General features: G+C 41.0%; 1 pseudogene; it reads right to left on the bottom strand.

Moving 5' to 3' along the window:
- Nucleotides 1-903: 903 nt before the first annotated feature.
- LOC134311866 (uncharacterized) lies at nucleotides 904-7069 on the bottom strand (annotated as a pseudogene).
- Between the last annotated feature and the right edge of the window lie 2098 nt (nucleotides 7070-9167).

Genomic DNA, 9167 nt, shown 5'->3' with positions numbered 1-9167 from the left:
CTACGGCGAAGTGGGCGTACCCGGACAGGCCAGCTGAGCGCCGATGTGTCAGGCTGAACACACCTGAGATGAATAGGTCTGAAATTCAATGAGTAATTGCGGACAAGATCATGTGCAGAATTCACTCCGCGTTTCCCATCCCACTCCGTGGACAGCGTTGTCATGGAGACGACGCCGCTACTAGTGTGCAAGGCAGCAGTGCTCTGATGACGTGTTTGCTGAGCGACAGTGCGCACGGCTGACCAGAAGGACGGAATAGCGTTACCGTTTCGAAAATAAACAAGCTTTCTCCGTGAGCCCCTGTGAATATAACGAGGCCGGCGAAAGAGTCCAAGCTGTTTGATGACCAGAACGCACGATGGAGTAGTGCAATTGTTGAACTTCATCAGCTAAAGCCACCAGACATCAACGATGACTCCGCCCAAGCTTGACACCAAGAGACAGTTGCAATCCTGCTGATATCATCTCATGAAAGACACATCTAAAATGAACTGAGTCCTGAGATTTGAAACATGATAAAAACACTTGCATTACCTGGGATTTTGCCTGATTGAAGATACAGTCTATGCTAAAAAGACAGTGTTAAAATAATAATAATAATAATAATAAAATAAAAATAAAAAAGAAGAGAGAAAAAAAGAAAGAGGAGCAGGAACCTGCATGCAGCCAGTGGGCGTTACCATGGATTAGGATGGGGTCATGGTGGACATACTGACAGTAGATCCACTGCCTGTTCGCAGGTCAGATTGGCCTACGCAACCAGTATCCATCGAAGGGAATGCTGTGGAAGTTGTCAGGAGCTACAGATACCTAGGGGTGCAACTGGATGACAAACTGGACTGGTCAGTGAATACTGACACTCTATACAAAAAGGGACAGAGCCGGCTCTATTTTCTTAGAAGGTTAAGGTCCTTTAATGTATGCAACAAACTCCTGAATATGTTCTACCAATCTGTTGTAGCCAGTGTTCTTTTTTATGCGGTGCTGTGCTGGGGTGGCAGCATTAAAAAGAAAGACGAAGCAAGACTGGACAAACTGATTAGACGAGCTGGTGCAGTGGTAGGCATTGAACTGGAACCACTGGTAACAGTGGCAGAAAAGAGGACACTGTGTAAACTCTATTCTATCATGGACAATGTCAGTCACCCACTGTATACAGTGATTATTAAACAGAGGAGTATGTTTAGTGACAGGCTGCTGTCTCAGAGCTGCTCCACGGACAGGCTTAGAAAGTCATTCGTACCCAGAGCCATTAGGCTCTACAACTCCACCAGGTAGGGACGGCTGACTGTAGCTAAAGACTGAGGGTTTCTAGTGTAGCCATGTGTGTACGTACTCGTATGCACTTGTATGCACTTGTGTGCATGTGCAGGTGTATATATATATATGTATGTATATATGTGTGTAGGTATTTGCATATGTGTACATGAGTATATATGTGTATGTATTTGCATGTGTGAATATGTATGTATATGGGTGTATATGTGTATGTATATATTTGGCTATATTGGCCTCATTGTGCAATATTGTCACATGTCACTTTACTATTTAATAATTTAATAATTTAATTACTATTCAATTTTTACACTAGCAATATACCTCATGCATCATTACAGTTACCAGTTATTCATTTTATGTTAATCACAAGAAAGACTCTGTTCTATTTTTACTTTTCTGTTTGCTTTTGTTTTGTTTTGTACTGTTAATTATTTGTTGTATTATGCTACTGGGGCTTTAATTTCCTTCGGGATCAATAAAGTATCTATCTATCTATCCATCTATCTGTTTGGATACAGTGTGTTACAACGCGGGAAGACTGGACACTTTTCAAAGAACTGCCCAAATAATATCAGTCACATGCTATAGCTGTGAGAAGAAGGGACACACAGCCAAGAAGTCTGGGGAAGCAGCCGACTGATTGAGCAGATGAGTATAGTTCTACACACACACCACCTAAAACTATCTTAGTGTATTTCATAAGTGTGTTTAATATTCTATTTTGTATTTTACTCACTTATAGACCCAAATATAGAACATTGCCTATAGCCACTTGAATGTATATAATTGAGAGTATGACACTTATGTGATGAATGGAGAATCAGCCCTGATGCAGTGACCAAGGTCACTACATATCTTGTAGGTTTGGCTAAAGAACAAGTCAGGAGTGAGGAAGTAGTTTTCATATCACCAGATGAGCTACATTTTACAACACGTTCATATGGATCATATGTAGGTTTCGAGGCAATATGGTACAGAAAAAAAAATGTTTTAACAGAATTGTTTTTTCTTTCTAGAAAATATTTATTGATCTAAAACCAATGTAGCTTGTCCAATGTTTTTTGCTCTGTCCTGGTCATTTGTTTGATGTACTAGGTTTCGTACCGCATGTTTTATTAGCAAGGCCTGGGCATGGCAAATGGCAAGAATTGGGCCCTGAGTTTTGTAGGGCCAACAAGTCAAACAATTGGGAATTAACCAGCAATCCTACATTTGTTTAATTTATTAATCAGAGTGGGTAAAAAATCCAACAAGAGTTAGAAAAAAAAGGCTTTTAATTACTGTGCATGCAATTAGAACAGTTTAAGTTAAGGACTGTGGAGATTCTCACCTTCACCGCCTCGCTAGGTCTGTTGTCTACAGACATACAACCAAGGTTGGCAGAGGTGCCAAGCCATTTGTGGGCTAAGGGAAAAATTATGTTGGTTTGGTAAAAGGGGCCAAAGGCTGTGAGAATTAAACCTCTGAATTAGCCTAAATATTGTTCTTTTCAAACACAGTACCTATTAAAGACTAAAGTATTCAAAGGGATCACATCAAGGTTTAAGTTTCTTTTATAGCCAAGTGTCATTGTGCCTTGAGAAAGTCATAATAAATAAATGAATAAATAACAGTGCTAGGATGACTTAGTGGTACAGCTGCAGCACCTCGTTAAAGAGGGCCACAAAGCTAGTTTGTCTAAATTATAATTAGTCAAAAAGCAGGTAATGGTCATGGGGTATTGCCATTATATTTCAGCATCAGATAAGACTATTTTACCTGATCACATTGCTGCCATTAAGAAGATTCCTAAACATGCATATTCCTAAACATGTTACTAACAAGCAAGCGCTATCTTTTTGGGCATGTCATACCGTAGAACCTTTATCCCCTAATTATTAGATGTTGGAGGCACCACTGAGAGAAATTGCTCATGGACAAGGCCTCACTGCACACAGTAAGTCAAGTGGACAGAAGATGGACTGTGCAAGCTTTTGTTGACTGAAAATTATGCTTGCAGACTACACCTACACTTGGACTGTCTGACCCATCTAGACCTAAGAAACATGACTGTATGGTTTCAGTTTTGCTCCAGAAGTACGGTGTCAGACGGAGACCTCTGGACTATTTTATTTATTTTTTATTTTCAATTGTTACAATTAATGTTTTTTTTTGAATGATTAACATTACCATAAATTGGTACAATGTCTTGAATCCAGCTACTAGGTTGTACGCAGAAGAGGATGATGAACCACATGACTGTCTTAATAACTAATAAGCTTTCCTCCCCAGGCCAGATCTGCTGGAAACCTTACCCCTTAATCCTAAACTGGAATTGATTGTTGTAACCCTGAAACTGGCAAGAGACAAGTAGGCATTAGAGTGGTCATCGTTCATTATGTTGTTACATTCATGATGTGGTTCCTTAATATTATATTATTCTAATTGAAGTATGTACATTTTGTGGAAGGCAAAACCTTATCCATTTACACAGACAGTAGGGAATTTGGAGACACAAATGTTTTTTTATTTATTATTTAGTTCTGATAACCACACTGCCAACAACTCTTTGGCTTCACAGTTGCGTGATGCTATCTAATTCCAAAACAGGTTGCTGTTCATAAGTGTGGAGCTTATACTAACATGTTTGATTCTGTTTTACAGGGTAGAGGCAAAGTGAAAGCTAAAATACCATATAAGAATGTTTTGTCTGTTGTACAGGATTCTAACACCAAACTATTTTTCAGGTTCCTAAAATCCAATAATGGGCTAATTCTGATGAGGAGTGGAGAGGCGGAAAAGCAGGTGGTGTTGTCTCTGGTGGTGTGTGGTCTAGCGCTGATGGTAAACAGTATCGCCCAAAATATTTGTTCAGAACTGACCCATGGGAAGCACCATGTGTAAAAAAGGGGGATTAGTGCATTCCTTATAAAACATTGGTTCACTAGAGCCTTTATTTCTTATTCACAAAAATGTTGTATTTGTAATACTGCTTGGTAATTGTGAACATGTTCTCAAAATGGATTGAAGCATTTCCAACAACCCAACAAGATTCAAAGGCTGTAGCTAAGGCACTGAAATCTAAACTAAAGAAATCATCCCTCATTCCAGGTAAAATCTCTAGTGATAATGGTACTCCGTTCATATCCACAAAGTTGAATCAGTTCATCTGGACACAAGTTTGTTGTAGAGATACGTTTCGTCACTCAATCCGAATGACTTCTTCAGTCTGAGCTGGTGTTGAATACCCCAACCTTATATGCAGTTGATTTGCATAACGACTGATCACTGCCCATTGCATAACAATGGAACTGGTGATCAGGTCCATATGAAATTTACAATGACCATTAATGACAATGGTCATGTGTGTCTTTCACACATGATTGGGGTAAAGCTCCAATTACGGCATTGTATGATGGTGAGAGATGTACTCTCAGGCCCCCTCCCCGGTTCAGAGATGGTCGTTCCCTCTTCACGTAAATGGCCTCTTTGACTCCACGTTCAAACCAGTGTTCCTCCTTGTCAAGGATCTGCACATCTTCATCATTAAATGAGTGGCCGCTGGCTTGCAGGTGGGTGTAAACCGCAGAGCCCTGGCCGGAAGAGGTCGATCTTCTATGTTGGGCCATCCGTTTCACCAGTAGCTGTTTAGTTTCCCCGATGTACAGTTCCCGACAATCCTCCCGGCACCTAACAGCATACACTACGTTACTCTGTTTCTGTCGAGGAACCCGGTCCTTAGGGTGAACTAATTTCTGGCGTAGCGTGTTCTGGGGTTTGAAAGCAACTGAAACACGGTGTTTGGAGAATATCCATCTTAATTGTTCCGATACTCCCACCACATACGGAATCACCACTGGTTTGCGCTTAGACCGCGGTTGTTCTTCTCCTCCCTTCGATCCACTGGAGCTGTGTTTGGGCATTTTTCCCGCTTTTACGAATGCCCAGTTGGGATAACCACATTCACCCAGGGCCTTCTTGACATGAGATTTCTCTCTATCCTTAGCCGTAGTGTCTGTGGGGATGCTGTTCGCCCGGTGGTGCAGCGTCCTGATGACTCCTAGTTTGTGCTCCAAAGGATGATGGGAGTCAAACCTTAAGTACTGGTCCGTGTGCGTTGGTTTGAGGTAAACATTTACTTTTAACCGTCCCCCATCTTTACTAGCAATTTCACAGTCTAAGAAGGCTAAAACGTTGTCGCTTGCATCCTCCCTTGTGAACTTGATGTGTTTGTCCACCGAGTTGATGTAGTCCATGAAATGTGGTACTTCCTCTGATTTTATTTTAACCCAGGTGTCGTCCACATATCTGAACCAATGACTCGGTGGTGTCCCTGAGTAGGTCCTTAGTGCCTTCTTTTCCACTTCCTCCATGTACAGGTTTGCAACAATAGGTGAGACTGGAGACCCCATAGCACACCCATGTTTCTGTTTGTAGAACTGTCCTCTGTACGAGAAGTAGGTGGACTGAAGACACAGTTCTAGGAGTGTGCACACCTGGTCCATGGTAAGGGTGGTCCTCGTGCTCCGGGTGGAGTCGCCTTGTAGTTTCTTACGGACCACCTCCACTGCCTCAGCAACCGGAATGCACGTGAAGAGGGATGTAACATCATATGAGACCATTGTTTCCTCCATCTCAATGATGACGCCCTTCACCTTGTCCACAAAATCCATGGTGTTCTGAATGTGGTGTTCCGTGCTACCTACCAACGGGTTGAGAATCAATGCTAGAAACTTAGAAATGTTATAAGTCACAGAGTTAATCATACAAACAATGGGTCGTAAAGGTACATCCTGTTTGTGTATCTTAGGTAACCCATACAGACTAGGTGTAGCTTCCCCCGGATATAATTTGTAGTACAAAAACCCTGTCAATAGCATTGTTCTGTTCTAAAACTTTCAGACAATCTATCACCTTTTTCTTGTAGCTACTACCTGGATCTCGTTTCAGCAGCCCATAAGTGTTAGTGTCACTAAGTAACAACATCACTTTCTCATGATAGTCTATCTGGTTTAATAGAACAGTACATCTACCTTTGTCAGCAGGAAGTATGATGATGTTATTGTCCTTACTAAGTGTAGTAAGTGCATACCTCTCGTCTCTGCTGATGTTGGATGGCGGTGGCTTTGCATTACTCAGGCAAGCTGACACTTTCATCCGCAACTGTTCCGCTTCCAGGTCGGAGATGTTGTTGTTGCGGATTGCTGATTCTGTGGCTGTGATCAGTTCCACTAGTGGGACTTGCTTTGGTGTAACAGCGAAATTCAACCCCTTAGCCAAGATGTCTTTCTCCGCTTGTGTGAGTTGTCTGTCCGACAAGTTCTTCACCCACTTGTCCACATCACCAGGGTGTGTTTGCCCTTCATTCCTCTTTCGGCCATCCATGGTCTGTTGGTGTTTCTGTCCTGCAGCAAGCAAGTCAAACTTTTTTCGCTGCCTGATTTTTGACTTTTCATGTTGTCCTAGACGAGCCTTCTGAGTGAAGTTAATCACCTGTTGGAGAGTGGGCTCATCTAGATGTGATGTAAGTCTTTGTACAATCTGCTCCTCTATAGTTTTTAAGACATCGATTGTGAAGTTAGTTTGTCTCACCCGTTCATTCAATAGCTGGTTCTGTGCCTTCTGAATGATCTTGCTAGCTCGGTGACCTTTGTCAGAAGATCTGAGTTGCAGGCTCTTAGGTGTGATCCTGCTCTGTCTGCATCTGATGTTAAATCGCAGGTGGTTCCTGTAGTCAGCCATCTTACGTGCCGTTTTCTCGTACGAGTTTGAGGCAATCCTTGCCGAAGTGAGTCAGAATCTGTTGATGCATGCTCAATAATCCAGGTACACAAATCCACAAAGTTGAATCAGTTCATCTGGACACAAGTTTGTTGTAGAGATACGTTTCGTCACTCAATCCGAATGACCCGCTACTCCGTTCATAAGTGTAGCATTAAAACAGATCAGCCGACACTTGGGTATTGATCTGAGACAGCACTGTGCTTATCACCCAGCCAGCGGTGGAGCTGTGAAAAGGAAAAATGGCACCCTAAATAACAAGCTCACCAAGTGCTGTGCTGAAACAAATTTGTCTTGGACTAAAGCGTTACCTCTGGTTCTCATGCAAATGAGAATAAGGGAAAAGATCAAAACATGGATTGAGTCCATTTGAGATTCTGTTCAGGAGACCTCCAAATACAGGAATTGGGCCAAGTAAACCCACACCATCAGACGCAAACCAATGTGATGATGAAATGCTTGATTATTGTGCAAATCTGTCTTCTGCTCTAAATATGATCCATAGGCAGGTAAAAGAAGCCTTTCCAACACCAGCAACGGAGCCACTGCAAGACGTAAAACAGCAGTGGTTAGAACCTTTGAAAGGACGGAATGGAATAAGCAGAGGTGGACCAGATCGTCACAAGTACAGCTGACAACCTGCACAGCGGTGAAAGTGACAAGCAGAGCCATGTGGATACACGCTAGCCACTGTAGGAGAATTCCAGAGCCACAAGAACAACAGTCACAGATAAAAGAACATGCATCAAATATCGAGATATTTAAGATCCAGCTTCAAGCTTGAGTTAAATTTGAGTTCATTTTTACAGCCATAAAAAGTGTTAGTGCTCCGGCCTACAGACGACTGCATCAACAACATCCTGGAAAGATCACGACTAGAAACCAGAGACGCATGATGACATTTTTCAACATGGGTGTGAACAAGTTGTGATGTTACATGACATATTAATGAAGCAATAGCTTAAACCTTAAAGTATTACGGATGTATTCAATGTAACTTTTCTTTTTTTGTTATGTTAATACTTAGTTTTATCTGCTAGTTTTTGCCAAATTTATTCATTTAATTTGATTGTCATAAAATGACAAAAAGGAGGGAATGTTAAGGAAAATGTTAATTAATACACATAACAAACGGTGCATGGTTTGCTCCTACTCCCAGATCCTGTGATGACGTCCAGATCCTATTTTGCAACAATTGCCATACATAACAAAAGACTGTCGTCTGCAATCAAGAGACTTACGAATCCTGTTCCCGCTGGCTTTAAACAGTTCCTACTCCCCACCTAAGAAACATCTGTTAAATGTGTGAACTTTCCCACACAGCCATAAGGGCATTGTCACCATATATATAAGAGATACTGTATCTTTGTTTCGCATCACACTGCCCAGTTTATTATGAGAGGCTTGTCAGTGTGATCCTTCTCTGCAGACAAGAATAAATCTCTTTTTCTACTTATAATCCAGTCTTCAAGGTATTTATTAAAAGGGTTTTTTTCCACCACACATATTAAACATTTTGCCATATCCTTCTGCTAAATGTTGAATTATGTTTCAACAAGTTTGTTTTATTTAATTTAAACTCACACATTAACTCTTTTTTTTTTTTTTTTGCCATTTGCGACGTCCTTTTTTACAGTTACTGCTGTATTACTTTTACGTCTAAAACATTTTCATGATCTGCACATGCAAACATTAAAATGAACAGTTCTATTGGTGTAAAATATGACGGACTACTTTTCTTTCATTCACATCCATGGTGAATCCATTTATCGCCATTCCATTAAGAATGCCTGTTTATAGTTAACCGTGAATGCTGGGTTCAATCTACTCAGAGTTGAGTAATCTAACACTGATCCGCTTTTCTGGAACTGAAGACTCCAGCTATTACAGATAAGTCAACTCGGAGTTCAGGTTTAAGTTTGAAGTTTGTTAAACCCGCTTTCCGGAATACCCCCCAGGTATTATGTAGGTGGTGGATCATTGTGACACTGACATGGTGGTGGTGTGTTAATGTGTAATATGGCTGCTCAGTATATATATATATATATATATATATATATATATACAGTATATATATATACAGTATAATGCAGGTCATTCATTCAAATTTGACTATAAAATATGCAATG

The sequence above is a fragment of the Trichomycterus rosablanca genome, chromosome 4 (assembly GCF_030014385.1).
Source record: "Trichomycterus rosablanca isolate fTriRos1 chromosome 4, fTriRos1.hap1, whole genome shotgun sequence".
In the NCBI taxonomy this organism is placed as follows: Eukaryota; Metazoa; Chordata; class Actinopteri; order Siluriformes; family Trichomycteridae; genus Trichomycterus; species Trichomycterus rosablanca.
The sequence above is the reverse complement of the archived record's forward strand: the minus strand, read 5'-3'. Positions and strand labels throughout refer to the sequence as shown.